This window comes from Heptranchias perlo, unplaced genomic scaffold (genome assembly GCF_035084215.1).
Source record: "Heptranchias perlo isolate sHepPer1 unplaced genomic scaffold, sHepPer1.hap1 HAP1_SCAFFOLD_64, whole genome shotgun sequence".
Classification (NCBI taxonomy): domain Eukaryota; kingdom Metazoa; phylum Chordata; class Chondrichthyes; order Hexanchiformes; family Hexanchidae; genus Heptranchias; species Heptranchias perlo.
Window position 1 is genome coordinate 2355176 of NW_027139666.1, and position 14705 is coordinate 2369880.

The following is a 14705-nucleotide window of genomic DNA, read 5'->3' on the forward strand; positions in this document are numbered from 1 at the left end:
ATATCTCGATGATAAAAGAAACAGTTGGAGGACTTATGACGACGTGAGTGGAATACATCTTCGCACTGAGCTCCTCCACCTTTTTAAAAGATGGATCTTCAAGATATCCAAGTCTGACAGGACATAAAATTGTATTATATCACAGGGTCAAGTTCAATCAGCCTGAGCAGGTTTCCACTCTCCTTCTGTGAAAAAGTGCTTCCTGATTTCAATCCTAGACGCCCGAGCTCTAAATTTAAGGTTGTGTCCTCTTGTTCTGGATTGCCCCACCAGAGAAAATAATTTCTGTTTCTACCACTTCGAATCCCTTTATCATTTTAAATCCCTGGATCAGATCACCCCTCAAACTTCTAAACTCAAAGGAATGCAAAACCAAGTTTATGCAACCGGTCCTCATAATTGAACACTTCAATGCCCAGTATCATTCTGGTGAATCTGCACTGTCCCCCATCCAAGATCAATATATCCTTGGTGAGGATCAGTACACCAGATGGGCTCTGACCAAGGCTATGTAGAACTGAAGCATCACTTCCTTCCCTTTGTATTCCAACACTAGCATTTAGTGATTTGTGTACATGGACACCCAAATCCCTTTGCTCCTTCACCATTCGCAGTCTCTCACTTTAAGAAAATACTCCAATGTTTCCTTTTTGCATCCAAAGTGAATGATCTCACACTTCCCCACATTGAACTCCATCTGCCACAGTATGTCCATTCACTTAAACTTTCCCTTTGTCACTTCCTGCTCCCATCTACACAACTTACTGTGCCTCATAACTTAGTGTCATCTGGAAACTTGGATCTACAACTCTCTATTCCTTCATCCAAGTTATTGATAAATATGGTGAAAAGCTGAGGCCCCAGTACAGATCCATGGGGACACAACTAGTCATATCCCGCCAATCAAAGAAAATTCCCTTTCTCCTTACTCTTTTCTCCGACCTCCCAACCAAGGTCACTTTCAATTTTGTGCCTTTTATTTATTCCATTAATCTCTTGTGCTGAACCTTTTCAAATGCATTCTGTAAGTCCATATAGAAAACCTTCATAGACAATCCCCTGTCCACCTTGTTAGTTTCCTCAACAAATCCAACGAAATTAGTCAGATATGACCTGCCGTTCACAAATCCAAGTTGACTCTAAAATGACAGGTCTGTATTGTCCTGGTTTCTCCCTCCTTCCTTTCTTAAATAAACGGAGTGACATTTTCAACATTCATATCCAAAGGCACAATTCCTGAGTCTGGAGAGCTTTGGGAAATTATGATGAATGCATCTGCAATTTCCCCACCTGTTTCCTTTAAAACTCTGGGGTGGAAACCGTCACATCCTGGAGATTTCATTCTTAGTTTGCAGTTATTTATTTATCTGACTGTGTATAACAGGACTGAGTGTCCCAGCACTGAGTGTGTGTATAACAGGACTGAATGTCCCAGCACTGATTGTGTCTACAACAGGACTGAATGTCCCAGCACTGACTGTGTCCATAACAGGACAGAGTGTCCCAGCACTGACTGTGTGTATAACAGGACTGAATGTCCCAGCACTGAATGTGTCTACAACAGGACTGAATGTCCCAGCACTGACTGTGTCTATAACAGGACTGAGTGTCCCAGCACTGACTGTGTGTTATACAGGACTGAGAGTCCGAGCACTGAGGGTGGCGAGACATGCGGTTGTCGGTGGAGATTAAATCGGTTGCAGTGGATTACAGAGATAGGGAGAGGGTGAGGGCCATGGAGGGATTTGAACAGGAGGATTGTAGGGCTGGAAGAGGGTGCAGAGATAGGGAGGGGGTGAGGGCCATAGAGGGATTTGAACACGAGGATGAGAATTTTAAAATCGAGGCATTGCCACACCGGGAGCCAATGTAATAGAACACGAACAGAGCAAGACACACACAGAGGCCTCACAACAGAGCATGGACGGTCTGAAAGACCACCTCCCTCCAGGGGTCACGATACCTCCATCGCGGGTTCGTGGTCACACCATCCCGGGGTCGCGGTCCCTCCGTCCCTGTGGTAGCGGTCCCTCCGTCCCTGGGGTCGCGGTACCTCCGTCCCTGGGGTCGCGGTCCCTCCATCCCGCGTTCACGGCCCCTCCCTCCCGGGGTCGCGTTCCCTCCGTCCGCGGGGTAACAGTCCCTCCATCCCTGGGATCGCAGTTCCTCCATCCCGGGGTCGACGCCCCGCTGTCCCAGGATCGCGGTCCCACCATCCCGGGGTCGCGGTCCCTCCATCCCCGGGTCTCAGTCCCACCGTTCGAGGGTCTCGGTCCCTCCATCCCGGGGTCTCTGTCCCACCGTTCCAGGGTCTCGGTCCCTCGATCCCGGGGTCTCGGTCCCACCATCCCGGGGTCGCGGTCCCTCCATCCCGGGGTCTCGGTCCCACCGTTCCAGGGTCTCGGTCCCTCCGTCCCGGGGTCTCAGTTCCACCGTTCCAGGGTCTCGGTCCCTCCATCCCGGGGTCTCGGTCCCTCCATCACGGTGTCTCGGTCCCACCGTCCCGGGGTCTCGGTCCCTCCGTCCCGTGGGTTGCGACCCCATTAACGCCGATCGGGCCTGAAGTCGGAGGAGCTGTTGCCCGGGCCGGCCTCACGGCGCCATTCCAAGGCCCCGGGGCCCAGGCCACTTCCAGATGCGGACCCTCCCTCTGTCGGTCTCGACCCCGCCCACAGCAGCGGCCCTCCGACCGCCGACCCGAGGCCGCCATCATCATCCTCCCGGGACGCGCCTGTTGCTGAAGGAACGCGGCACAGGGACCGCGCGGCGTCCCTCGGGCCGGAGATGCATGTACGCATCGCGATGTCAGCGCGCAAAGGTGAGAGACGGTGCCGCGTGTCAGGTGATAGGAGGAGTCAGCCCAGGACGGAGGCGGGCGGAGGTGAGGGCTGTCAATCAAAGGGCCCGGAGTCAGCACTCACTGCGCACAGGGTTTGGAGAATTTGTTCAAAAAATAAAAATAGAAATGTACAAAAAAGTGGATAAATTGCAAATTCAATAAGCTGAATTAAAAACAGAAATGTCCAAAGTCACATAAGGCTAATGGTCTGGGTCCTCCTGCCTCTCTCAGTCTTCTCAACCTGGGGCACAGGATGAGCAGAATGCTTGAATCTATATTTTTTAATGCAGAGTGCGCTGGATGTATGGAATGGAACAGCAAGGGAGGCAGTGGGGCCTGATTGTATCAGCAAATTCCACAGAGTTGGGAAAGTACCTGATAGCGCTACCTTGGGATATGACAGCCTAGAAATTGGGATCTTTCATTCATTTTTTACACTTGTGCACTTATTTTTATTGATTGGTGTACCTGGACACCCAAACCCCTCTGCTCCTCCACAGTCCCCAGTTTCTCACCCTGAAGAAAACACTCCCTATTTCTCACCTGATGCCTGCAATAAATGATATTTGCATAACTTCCAACATCTTTACGATTCGGGTCTGTTTCCACTCTTCAGTGTCCAATAAGAAGAGAAATAGTGAGACTGGAACTTTATTTAATATTTCAAAATATACTTTATTTCATAAAATTCATGAATACACACAGTTCAATGTAAATATTACAATTACAATTCAAAACAAATACAATACACATCATACGATTCCATTATTACAAGTCAAAACACAGTAAATATCTTCTAACACATGCTGTACAATACAAGGTGGGATAGCCTTACACGGTTGCCTTTCCCCATAAAGCCTTTGTGTAGGCCGCACCTCGCTTCAGTGTGCACCTCAGCATGAAATACTGGACCTTGGATTGTGCCAGTGGCCAACACTTGGCCGCGGACAGTTCCCTCGGCAGGAAGACCAGCAAGTTTCGGGTTACCGAATTGATGGTCTTCCAGCAGCTGTTGATATCTGTCTCGGTGTGCATCTTGGACAACTGCCCATAGAGGACAGCGACCTGTGTTACCGAGCTGTTGGGGATGAACTCCTCTTCGACACCATGGTATAGGGGTCCAGTCTCCGTGGAGGGGGTTATCAGCTTTTAGCCGAATACACGGATCCATTCGCCCACATTCATGTTAGTGTTTGGCAAACACTGTCTGATGTCTTTCACACACCTGTCGAACCTTGGGGTCAGAGACGTAGGGGGTAATTTCACCTTCACATCTTGGGAGGTAAACTGACGGAGCAAGAATTAAAATCGGGCCGGTTCTGTAAGGGGCGGGTGATCGGCTCTACCAGTTCAGTCCCCAGCGATGCTGAAAATTTCCCTCCACGTGTTATGAACCGATGCAATTTGAGAAAATGGACCAGCTTGTGGGCTTCGAAGATTCATTCTAGGGCGTAGGTCAGGAAAGGTGTGGCCGATTTTAAGTATCCTCGCCTGGCGGAAATAGGGTGGTCGAGGCTTGTAAATGGTGTCAGGTCATTACCGCCCCTTTAACACTGGCGTTCCTGCCTCCACCATCGTGGGTCATGTCCTGAGAAGAGCGGCCGGAGCAATACCCACCTGTTTCCGGTCAGGCCACTTGTAATATGTAAATCAGAGTATTATGACGTACAGGGGAAACCATTTAATGCTGGCTAAAAATGGGTGGAGGAGCCGCCCTTTCGATGGGCATTGAGTGGTCCAGAACACTGAGAAGTTTCTTTTTGACTCATATTTTGTGGGGCACGGAGGAGCAGGAGAGCTTTCCCTTGGCCTGCTGCGGCCGTGTGAAATCTCCAGGCCCCTGATCGTCTCAGAAATGTATCAGGAGGTTTCCTTATAGATCTCTGTAACCAGGCCTAGCCTCATGTCCCATTAAACTCCCTGCAGTGGGCAAACATTGCTGCACAGCAGCTCAGAGAGGAAACGATCTCCGGAACTCCCCACTGGAGTTTGAAATTACATTAATATTTTACCAGTTAGTAACGGTCCGGGTGTTGGTCCATTATTATTCTGTTCTGGTCAAAACAAATGTCCCAATGAACAGGACGCTGTCTGACCCTGACAGCTCACCCTCAGTCCATCCCACAAGACAGTGTGTGTGATGGGAAATAATCATCAACCGAAATGGAGCATTTGATTTTATTCATTACAGGATTAAACATTTAATATTGAAATCATATTATTTCCCGACTAATAACAGCAAACCATTTCATGTTCGAATCACATCTTGTATTATTTCTCAAAAAGCATTTGTTGGATAAAATATAATTCCTGTCTGTTATTTCCAAATTTATTTGAAGTATTGGATTGATATCAGTTACTTTAGTGAACTCATTGGTGTCAATGGATAGTAAAATCAGGCGTAGTGAACAATGGGGGCCCGATCCGCTATCGCCGACTTACTCCACCGCCAAAGCGGAAAATCCACTCTCATTCAGCAGTTTACATAAATCTTATTCCAGCTGATTTGTAGAATCTCATGTGTTGGGGTTTGAATTGTGAAGCGGATTTTCTCCGCCAGTTTTACCGTCTCACAGAGACTCTCACCCTGAATCTGTGAAAAGGTTATGACCATGAACTGGGACTGGAGCCGAACACATCCCCAGTTACGGTGTGGCCTGGACACCCCATTGTCTCTGTTTTATATCAGACAGTATTCCACCTTCAAAAACAGCACTCGAGAGAGAAAGCAAGACACACACTGTCAGTCTTACACTTCCTATCAGTATGTTCATATCACGCTCAATAGCAGTATCCAACCTTCAGATACAGCACCAGAGAGTGAGAGAGAAAGGGAGACAGATACTGTGACAGAGCGAGCGGAGAGGCACAGTGCAACAGTATCAGTTCCAGACTGACTTGTAAAGTTGCGTTTCATCCAGAAATTCCCGTTGTAGAGACAGAAGATGTAGTCTTATCTCTCACTGATATACAAGAGACGGACACACTATTAATCCCACACACAGGGACAGTGCAGAGAGTGACCAAAACAATGTGGGCCGAATTTAACCCTCTCTTGCCTGTTGTACTACATTCGGTTTTGCAGATCAGGGCCGTTCGCTATTACTCTCAGTGACCGAGAGTTTCAATCTGATTATATTAATATGGGACTGTTGCTGTCAGATATTAATCCTACACGCTCCCAGCAAATACACGGACTCCGACTTTCATCCCATTTTTCTCCAGGATTGGTTTGAGAAATCCTGCATCCAGTTTCGGAGTCACACGTTAATTAATGGTTAATGGGGCCAAGAATGAACAGAATCCATTGGCTCATTTCACACCCGCCCATTTTATCGATGAAAGGCCCTTTACCATCAAAAGATACCGAGAGAAACAGCAGGGATGGAAACATCGAGTTTAATAGTAAGAGATTGTAAAGTCAGTCTGGATTCCAGCGTTAGTCACTGGTGGAATCCCATCTGTTTCCCATTCTGGTGCCTGTTCCTGCACTGCCTGTGGACCCCATTCCCTCTGACCTTTCCCCCAGACCCACTTCCTTTGCTCAGACTCTGAAAAATTCCAATTGGGGAAAGTTTCCATCGATTTTTGTATTGAGAATTAAACCAGATATCTGCGCATGCGCGACTCAGCCCCGCCCCCAGCGCTGATTGTTGGTGAGTAGAAGAGCGCATGCGCGATCCCCTCCCCCAGCTCGGCCTGTGGGCACCATTCCCTCAGTGAGCGGAAGAAGATGGTTTGAAACAGCCGGGAATGGAGAGATCACGGCCCCCGGGGGAAGGGAGCAAAGAGCAGCCTCGTTACAGCAGCTCATCGCTGCGGGACCGTGTCCGCAGATGGGCTCAGAGATCGGCATTGAGTCCGGGGGAAGGTCAGGGGGAGTCCGGGGTCTGTTTGTAAGAGGCGGAGTGGATCAGGAACTGGTCCCGGAACATGGAGTGAGCGGGGGAAGGGAGAGGTCATTCTCGGGCTGTGTGTGTACAGGGTGTGTCCAGGGGAAGGGAGAGAGAATGGGAAGAACCTGCTATTTAAAATCATTGCTGCTTTCTCTCCCCAAACCAGGAGTGAATGGTCCTGGTTTAGTTCCAGTCTCACCCTGTTTATTGTTATTGGACAGTGAAGAGTGGAAACAGAGCCGGACAGTAAGGATGTGGGGAGTTAGACAAAGAGCAACTATTGCAGGCCTCAGGTGAGAAGTGTGAAGGGCACATTTTAAACAGCGGCTGTTTGATTTCGGTTGAACGGTTAGTCCCAGGGGAGAGGGGATTAGAAACCTGACGTGTGCAAAGGTCCCCGCCCCATCGGGTCGTCCCATTCATGGATCAGTGCGGGGGTTGGGTTGTGTCTGGATGTCAATAAATCGTTGTAAAATTGCCCAACACACCTGGTGTGCAGAAGCTGAGTGCTGCAGTACTGCAGTGGAGTCAGACACTGACACTGTTTGTATCACTGGTTCTCATTTGTGGATATTCAAAATAATCATTGATATGGATATTAATTCGAACACTTTTGTATTTTCTACCTCACTGGTTCTTGAGTTACAAGAGATAATTTTCTTACTGCAGGCAAATCCTTGATGGATCCAGAATCAGTGTTATGTTTCCTCCACTTGAGGCACAAGGAACAGTGCAGCCAACTCCTTCTCCCACACAGTGAGTACATTATCACACACAGCGCACAGAGACAAGGAGAGGTCATCAGTTCCACAGTCTCAGACAGCAGAAGTCGTCAGTCCCACACTGATCCCAAGATCCAGAGACACATTTTCAATCCAACAGTCAAACAGAGCAGGTGAGGCAGACACTGTTCCATTTCCCCCGAGCTGAGTCCCGCTGACAGGGAGATACAAAAATCCCAGTCCAAGATCACACTATCAGATGGAAAGGCACTGTGTCAATCTCACAATAGGGCAACATTAGCTACGAATTAAATACCAGATCGAAATCACACATGGTACCCGATTTAAAGGTGCAGAATGAATCCCAATAATGTACCCTGAGATTCCAATTGATTACTCGCCCAGAACTCTCACACACATGTGAGTTTATACACTATGCGAATGGATATTGCATGTATCATGTGATACAAATTGCATACGAGTACAAAACTCATGTACAGTATCAGATTAAAAATGCTGTGAGAGTGTAATCTGAGAAACAAATTAGATATCAGTTTATAATGGACTCATATTGTGAGATGTAAAGATACAGTATCAATTCTATTAGTACAGACTGAGCTATACATTATATGCCATTTGAAAAGTGTCACCATATCAATTTGAAAGATACATTATCTTTCACAATAGTACTCACAGAGATACAGATTTAATAGTAGTTCAAAAAGCACACAAATTATCTGATTAAAACCTACAGCGTCAAATCCTAAAGTGTACCCATATTTATCAGTTAAATAATGAGAAATATGACCTAAACATGAAGATATTAAAGCTACAATTTTGAACGCAATAATGCAATCTGAGAGAATAATTACATACAAATACAGAATGAATCTCACACTCAGATACAGTACCAGAGACTGACAGATGCAGAAGGAATCCCAAACTCACATACAATACTAGAGACTGACAGACACAGAGCGAATCCTACACTCACATATGGTACCAGAGATGACAGATACAGATTGAATCCCACACTGGCATACAGTACCAAGGACTGATAGATATCTGGTTAATTACTCACTCTCATAAAGGACTAGAGACTGACAGATAAATAATGACACCCACATTCACACAGTACCAGAGTCTGACAGATAGAGAATGAATCACACACTCACATAAAGTACCAGAGACTGACAGATAGAGAATGCATCCCAAACCAACATGCAGTCTGAGAGGCTGCATATACAGAAAGAATTCAACACCCACATACAAGACTGGAGACTGAAAGACACAGAATAAATCCCACACTCACAGTATCAGAGACTGCATATATAGAATAAATCACAAACTCACACACACTACTGACAAGATACAGAATGAATCCCACACTGACAAACTGTTCCAGATACTGAGAGATACAAAATGAATCACACATTAGTGCAGGCTGAGTAACATTATTTACCAGTCCAAGAAGTATCAGATTGAAAGATACAGTATCAATTCCATTAGTGCAGACTGATCTACACATTATATACCACTAAAAAAACTGATGCAGATTCAGACTGAAATATACAGTATTCCATTCATGCAGACTGAGCTACACATCATATACAAGTTCAAAAATGTCACCATATCAGTTTGGAAGATGAACGAATTCACAATTGTGTTCCCATCGATACCGATTTAATAGTAGTCCAAAAAGTGCCCACATTCTCTGACTATATTCTAAAGCATTTCATTATCAACCAATTAAACACTGGGAAAAATATGCATTAATTGAGGTATTAAAGATAAAGTTTTGAACACCATACTGTAAACGGAGATACAAATTACATACAGATAAGGAATGAATCTCACACTCAGATAGAGGGCCAGAGAGTGACACACAGAATGAAACCAGCACTCACACAATGTAACAGAGACTGACAGATACCGAATGAATCCTACATTCACACACAGTAAAAGGGACTGACAGATATAGAATGAATCACACACACCCACAGTACCAGAGCCTGACAGATACAGAATGAATCCCACACGCACAGACAGTACTAGGGACTGACAGATACAGAATGAATCCCACACTCACAGACAGTACTAGGGACTGACAGATATAGAATGAATCCCACACTCACAGACAGTACTAGGGACTGACAGATACAGAATGAATCTCACAGTCACACACATTAATGCAGTCTGAGTTACACATTACACATCAGTCCAAAAATCTCATAGTGTCAGATTGAAAGATACAATATCAATTCCATTAGTGCAGACTGATCTGCATATTATAAAGCACTACAAAAAACTGATAAAGATTCAGACTGAAATATACAGTATACCTTTCAAGCAGACTGAGCTACACATCATATACAAGTTCAAAAATGTCACCATATCATTTTGGAAGATAAACTAATTCACAATTTTTTTCCCATCGATACAGATTTAATAGAAGTCCAAAAAGTGCCCACATTCTCTGATTATAACCGAAAACATTATATTTTAAAATGTATCATTATCTACCAATTAAACACTGGGAAAAATTATTGATACATTGAGGTATTAATGAGAGAGTTTTGAACACCATACGGTAAACAGAGACACAAATTACATACAGATAAAGAATGAATCTCACACTCAGATAGAGGGCCAGAGACTGACATGCAAATTGAAAACAGCACTCAAACAATGTAACAGTGACTGACAGATACAGAATGAATCCTACACTCACACACATTACAAGGGACTGGCAGATACAGAATGAATCCTACACTCACACTCATTACAAGGGACTGACAGATACAGAATGAATCCCACACTCACACACATTACAAGGGACTGACAGACATAGAATGAATCACACACTCCCACGGTACCAGAGACTGACAGATACAGAATGAATCCTAAACTCACACACTGTAGCACAGACTAACAGAGACAAAATTTATATCACTCACAAACAGTACCTCAAATTGATAGATGCAGAATGAAAGTCTCCCTCACATATAGCACCTGACACTGACGGAAACAGACTGAAACGCTCATTCACACAAAATACCAGGGACTAACAGATATTGAATGAATCCCATACTCACACACAGTACCAGAGACTGACAGATACACAGTTAATTCCACACTTATACACAGTACCTGAGACTGGCAGATACAGAATTAATCCCACTCTCATATACAGTGCCACAGACTTGCAGATACAGAATGATCCCAAACTCATATGTAGTGCCAGAGATTGAGAGATACAAAACGAATCACACACTCACACACAGTACCAGAGACTGACAGATACAGAATGAATCCCACACTCACAGACTGTATTGGAGACTGACGGATACAGAATGAATATCACACTCACATACAGTACCAGAGAATGACAGACATAGAATTAATGCCACACTCACATGGAGTCTGACATCTACTGGCCATAAGTGAGAACTGTAACTGAGTGGAACAAATTCACATTCTCTGTCGTTGTTCCAGATTCAGGACAATGTGCAATGTGAGGAAATAGTTTCTCTCTGTAACTTCGACTCCCGTACTTTTTCTAATTTTGTCAGTTAAAAATTAGACAATTGATTTCGAATAAAGTTTTTGTTTTCCTCATTCGAAAGTTGCCCCATTATATTTCACTCTACATTGCGCAATATTTCTGTCTGAATTCTCAGGAGACGATTTATATTAATTCAAATAAACCGAACTGAAACACAAATAAAAACTGAGTGCAAATCTGCAAGTTTCAACGGCGACCGTCAAAAGTGAAAGGGAAAAAATATAGAAAAAAATCAAACCGAAAATGCTGGAAAGGCTCAGCAGGTCCGGCAGCATCTGTGGAGAAGGGAAGCTCGGGTTAACGGTTCAGGACTATGACCCTTCTATAGATCAGAAAGGTTAATCCGACATAATTTAAATAAGGAACGGGAATCAGCAGAGGGAAAAACTTCAGAAAATCAATTAATTTCACTCAATCCGAGCAATTGTGTCCCGTATCCAATGTACAGATCAGGGCAAATAATAATACAAAGGAACAGAGTTAAATTCAACGATATGGGGGAAATAAATGAATTTTAAAAATATTTTTTTATATAAATTAGACTCGTTTGTGTTTTGAAAACACTATCCCTCTGAACATCATCAAATTCGGTTCCAGTCTTGGTGTTTCTGAATTCAGCGTGCTGGGATTCAAACCTGTTGGAATTAATTGTTTGGAAGGGAGCGATACTCACCATCATAGCACCTTAGTTCACTGGGAGGGAGAAATAGAGCGTTTCTGTGGAGTTTCGGACTGAATTGCTCCCTTTGGGTTACTGGCACTTTAATCAAAGACAATAAACAGTTCCCAAACATCAGCCCCTGAACAGACACAACAAGCTGGTGGAATTTCTCATTCATAGATATTAAATAAGAGGATGACAAAAGCGAATAGGAAGAGGTTAGGAAGAAGTCACAAAAACAATTAGGGAAGCAAACAGGAATCACGAAATCAAATTATCAAGGAATATAAAAAGAAATCGTAAATTATTGTACAGAGCCAGAAATAACAGAAGGAAAATCAGAATATCTTGAGGGCCACTAAGGGATTGACAAGATAAACTCACAGGTAACGTCAGCGAAATGGCAGAAATATTGAATTATTACTTTCCCTCAGTATTTACCCGGGAGATTAACAGGGTCAATATGATATAGAGGAAGAGGTCAATAAAGATATCAAGGCATTTAAGTTAAAAAGGGTGGATAAACTCCTGATCCTGATGGATTGCATCTGCACTTATTAAATGAAGCAAAGGAAGAGATAGCAGAGGCATTGTTACATATATAGAAAAAATCATTACAGAAAGGAATAGTGCCTGAGGACTGGATGACAGTTGATGTGATTCTTATATTTTGAAACAGGAAATAGAACAAGTCATGGGAACTGTGGACCAGTTAACTAAAGGTCGGTGGTAGGAATGATCATGGAATCTTTTACTCAATGAAGCAACAGAAAAGCATCCAGAAACCGAAAATATAATAAAGAATAGTCAGCACGGATTTCAGAAAGGGAAGATTTAATAGTTTGACAGAAGGTTTGACAGTTAAAATTACAGTTCAACATAACTTATCTGCTTTTCAAATATATTCCTCTAGAAATAAACCTCTGTGTTTGCATTTCATGGCCTTATCAACCTGTGTTGCTACTTTTAAAGATTTGTCAATCTGTACCCCTAAATCCCATTGCTCTTCTACCCCATTTAGACTCTTATTTTCAAAGCAGTGTTTGGCCTCCTTATTCCCCCGAGCAAAATGCACCACCTCACACCTTTCTATATGGAAATTCAATGGCCATTTACACCGCCTTTCAGCAAGCTTATTAAAGTCTTCTTGTATTTTGTCGTAGTCTTCCTCAGTATAGGCTATACCCCCAACATTAATTACAAGCATTTAATACAGCATTACAACTCATGTTTTGTCGAACAAACTGTTTTCCATTCCCAGTTTTTCGAAATCCCACTCGTGCAATATAATGTGAAGAATGAGTTTATCTTCTGTCCCTCTCTCATCTGCAAACTTCAATGACCCGGGGTTTGGGGACATCTACTGGCCGGAAGCAGAACTGCAACAGTTCGGAACAAATTGATGAAACCGGACAATGTGCAGTGTGAGCGTGTTTGTGATTGGTGGCAGGTATTAAATCTGATTGGATATTTGAAGAAACCAATCAGAGAGTTACAGTTAATTATTGTGACCTCACTACGAATGACCCAATCACAAACATTGCCTTCCTCCTTCCCTCATTACCATAGGGCTGTGGGGCTGCCTATTTAATCCGAGCTCGGAGCGGATTTGGGTCATTTCTGAGTCTGAAATTGAGTTTTGAGATGCCTGAGGACAAGAAAGCAGCTCCCAAGAAGGGCGCCAAGAAAACCTTGAGTAAAGCACCAGCCAAGGGCGGCAAGAAGCGGAGAAAGTCGAGGAAGGAGAGTTACTCCATCTACGTCTACAAAGTGATGAAGCAGGTTCACCCCGACACCGGCATCTCCTCAAAGGCCATGAGCATCATGAACTCCTTTGTGAACGATATTTTCGAGCGCATCGCGGGTGAGGCTTCCCGCCTGGCCCATTATAATAAATGGCGCACCATCAGCTCCCGGGAGATCCAGACCGCCGTGCGCCTGCTGCTGCCCGGGGAACTGGCCAAGCACGCCGTGTCGGAAGGGACAAAGGCGGTGACCAAGTACACCAGCTCCAAGTAAAACTCCTCAATATACTGAAAAGAAAATAAACACAAAGGCTCTTTTCAGAGCCACCCACAGTCTCTCTGAAAAACTGTACCAGCACCTCTATGGAATCATTTTACTGTCGATAGTTTGATACTCACTGTCTCTCTAACTTGTGCTTTTGTAATTTCACTTGAAATCTGGTAGATTCTCATAATCACTGCCCGGTATAATCTCTGTCGTTGTTTTATTTAGTTTCAATAACCAAAAACGTGTCCCTGATCCTCTCGTTCCCGGTCATATTCCGCCCCTTCCGCCGCATCTGCCCCTTCAGAGCCGTTTTAAGGTAATTTCTTTCTCCTTTTCACGTTTTTTTGTTCATTATTCGGGAATATCACTTTCAGAACCGCAATCCTCTTTAAAGCAACAACCCTGAAAGGGACTTCACACCGACTACAGAATAGTCTAAAGGCTCTGTCACTGTTCGACTTCTTACACCAGGAGTCTCGGCTCCGGTTTCGATCGCGCTGCAGCTCCTGTGAACAGGGATCAATCCACAATCTGTGGTTTGTTACTTTTACAAAGATTGAGCTGGGATCTGTCCCGTTACAAAATGGGACTTTATTCCCGCCGGATTGAAAGCGAACGGTGAATGAAGCGACTTCTAACCGGAATGTAAAAGATTCTGGAAGTTGTGACTGGAAATGTGGAATAACAGAGTAAAAGGAGAGAGATTTTTAAATCTTTGTCTTAAGGCGACATTATTTACTTAATCCGCTTCTTGTGTTACAAATATATTGGCGGGCTTTTCAAATTTCAATAAAACGGTTCAGTTCGGTATTTTCCGCCTTTTTCTCATTGCCGGCTATTGATTGGTGAATAAAACAGCTCTCTCATTTGGCTGTTCGTTGAACCAATGAGATTGAGAACAGATGAACCAATCACAAGTGCCCCCACTGCACTCATCCAGAAGGTATAAGAAGGGCGAGTGCGGGAAGATTTCTTCATTCTTTGTGAAAGTGTTTGTGAGATTGTGGAA